General features: G+C 42.3%; 1 non-coding gene across 1 annotated transcript; it reads right to left on the reverse strand.

Moving 5' to 3' along the window:
* Positions 1-242: 242 nt before the first annotated feature.
* On the reverse strand, positions 243-383 carry LOC135272808 (U4 spliceosomal RNA). The gene has a single exon (XR_010340768.1). It is a non-coding gene; the product is annotated as a U4 spliceosomal RNA (small nuclear RNA).
* Positions 384-3,320: the final 2,937 nt, after the last annotated feature.

A 3,320-nucleotide genomic window follows, 5' to 3' on the forward strand; every position in this document is an offset into this window, starting at 1 on the left:
AGAGGGAGGCAAGCCCAGGGTCCTGGCATGGGAAGGCATTGCCCATGCTGATGGCTAGGGCCTGCAGTGACAGTGATCTGCAGGCCTGGGGTGCTATTGAATTGAAACTGACCCAATAATCCCATAGACAGATTTTTGTTTTGTTTTATTTTGGATAAACATAGAAATTGACTCTTCTGGTGCTAAAGCTTGAAATTTACATTTGTTTTTTTGTTTGTTTAAAAATTTTTTTTTTTATTCAGTCCCTGTAGAGACTGCCAAAAATTGCCAATGTCAACTATATTTCAAGTCGTCACGGCGGGGTATTGGGAAAAGTTTTCAATTAGCAATAGTCACGCCTCGGATAAACCTCATTGGCTACAATACTGCCACTGGGCAAAGCTTAAATTTGTTTTATCTGAGTTCCTTTCCTGGGAAAAGACCCTCAGGCCTCTCAAAAAATAGTATCAAAGAACTGCAACTCACCAAATCATTGCACTGGGCAGTGAGATGGCAGACCCTTCATTCATCATGATTGCTTCCTTATCTCTCCCTATTTCCTGTTTTCCTCCACATTGTTACATTTCTTCCCTGCTATATAAACCCCTAAGTTTAGTCCATCAGGGAGGCGGATTTGAGACTGATCTCTGATCTCCTAGGCTGTAGCACCCTGTTAAAGCCTTCTTCCTTGGCAACAATCTCTCTCAATGTTTGGCGTTCTGTTCAGTGAGCAACAGGACCTAGGTGGAACCCCTGGTGTTTCCATAACAGAATCAGGTTGAAACAAAAGGACAGAGAGTTACAGGAGGGGTGCCCCCAAGGGGAAAAAAATTGATAAATTGCCTACTATGTTTGAATGTATGGAGAGGCAATTTACATTTTAGGAGATTTATAAGAATGAAGATAAATTAGCAATTGGCACATAAAAACCTAAAAAGAAAAATGAAGATTGTCATTCTCTTAAGAAAAGAGTGTTGAATCAGAAAGAAAATGTAGTTAATTATGTAGTATGTCACATAGCTAAGCTTTGAATAATATTTCCACAATCATAGTAATATAAATACTGGTAACTGTTGACCAAAGTAGAATATATTTACAATGGGAGGGAAGTTGTAATGTATGAGAGCCAATTATTTTCTTCTGCAGAAGGAAGACAAAGGATAGTATTAAAGTAGAAAAATAAAGAAAGAGCAGCATAAGCAAGTTATTTAAAAATATGGAGGCAAAAATCAAAATAAACAGCTAAACTAATTGGAACTGGAATCGCTTGTAGTGGGAATTGGGAGTAGAAAGCTGGTAGGTGCAAATGCAGTTGCTGATTAAAGAAATATAAAAAAAGAAAGCTGGTAGGGGAGCTGCTGCTTTTGTTACAAGCCTGTAAAATGATTTCACTTGTTAATGTGTCTGTAACTCTAAAAATTAAGAGTTTCTAAAAAAAAGAAAAAAATAAGCTTGAGGGCATCTTTTTTTTTTTTTTTTTTTTGAGACAGAGCCTTGCTCTGTCACCCAGGCTGGAGTGCAATGATGTGATCTTGGCTCACTGCAACTCTGCCTACTGGGTTCAAGCGATTCTTGTGCCTCAGCCTCCTGAGTAGGTGGGACTATAGGTGCACACCACCAGGCCCAGCTAATCTTTGTGTTTTTGGTAGATACAGGGTTTCGAGATATTGGCCAAGCTGTTCTCAAACTCCTGGCCTGAAGTGATCTCCCACCTCGGCCTTCCAAAGCGCTGGGGTTACAGGTGTGAGCCACTGCCCAGCGGCTTGTGGACATTTTTCAGTGTCTGGAGATATGAGCACATTGGGTAATGCGGAATCTGATGCATATCCAAACCCCCACCGTGCTGTATGCAGCCAACCACAAGTCCCCGGTGTAGTCTAAGCCTCCTCAAGGACTCCAGTCTGGCTCCTCCTCCCAAGTTGTTCTAGAGGTCACTAACCAGAAAGATTGATTTCTCGTTGGTGGTTTATCTCCAGTAGACAGAACACACACTACAGATGCAGTGCTATCTTTTTTAGCATATGAAAGAAATGCATAGGTTGCCAGGCTAATTAACTAAATGTTATATTTAGCTGGGAAGATAACATAGCCCTAATGTTTGGATTTATCAGAACAAATTCCAGATGGCACACAAGCCGCAGAGAGAGGGGCCATCTGGTAAGAAAAAGCAGGGCTCATTTTTTTCTAAAGGTGAAAGGTAGTAAATGTCAAAACTTTCTTTTCTTTTCTTTCTTTTTTTTCTTTTTTTTTTTTTTTTTTTTGTGAGACCAAGTTTCACTATGTCACCCAGGCTGGAGTGCAGTTGCATGATCTCCGCCCATTGCAACCTCCACCTCCCAGGTTCAGGTGATTCTCCTGCCTCAGCCTCCTGAGTACCTGGGATCACAGGTGCCCCCCCACCACGCCCGGCTAATTTTAGCATTTTTGGTAGAGATGGGGTTTCACCATGTTGGCCAGGCTGGTGTTGAACTCCTGACCTCAGGTGATCTGCCCACCTTGGCCTCCCAAAGTGCTGGGATTACAGGTGTGAGCCATCGCGCCCGGCTGTAAATGTCAAAACTTTCTATGCTGGAAATATATCTATCTTTTGTTCTCCTGGAGGAGCAACCCTCAGCCTCATATCTTACCTGTGCTAATTCAGATACCTGTAGCAGTATGCTCTTTCAAATACCTGAAAAACTAACTATGATTTTAAGAAGTACTTGGTGAGTACTGTAAGGTTTCGGTGTATTCCTGTTAAATATATATTGTGAAGTGACAGCTGCAGGCATTAATAAAACCATTTAACAGACTCTACAATTACACGAATTCTTTGAGTATATAAACCAATAAAAACGGAAATGCTTTTTTCCAAAATGATTTAAGATGTTGCTGCCATTTCTGATTCCGCTCAGCAGTAGTATTTTTAGTGTGTTTTCTGTTTGACAGGATGTTTCTTACACATATTTTCTTCTCTCCCTATTCCCACTGCTCCTCTGATACTAATCATTCCCTGCCCGTATTTATTCACCAGTTTCCCACCCCGCTCCCCCGGGCCTCACTTGCACACAACCGCCAGCTTAATCTTCTTTAAACATTGCACTGTTTATATAACTTTGCAGCTCAAAAAACAGTCAATACCTCTCTGGATGTGCAGAAGATAATGCACAGGCTTCCACCGACAGACACCCTCATTTCGTCACCCAACCCCCTCAGTGTGAGTCTCCCATGCCTCAGGGCTGCAGCCAGGCTATCACCCCAGGAACTGGAGCTCTGTGCCCAAGCTCAGTGCTTTTGGCCCCCATAGCCTCTCTTTGCTGGGCCTAACAGCCTTCTTAAGGAGTCTGGGCCCTGCTCCGTCT

The sequence above is a fragment of the Aotus nancymaae genome, unplaced genomic scaffold, assembly GCF_030222135.1.
Source record: "Aotus nancymaae isolate 86718 unplaced genomic scaffold, 86718_ANA_hifiasm-v0.15.2.pri h1tg000131l, whole genome shotgun sequence".
NCBI lineage: Eukaryota > Metazoa > Chordata > Mammalia > Primates > Aotidae > Aotus > Aotus nancymaae.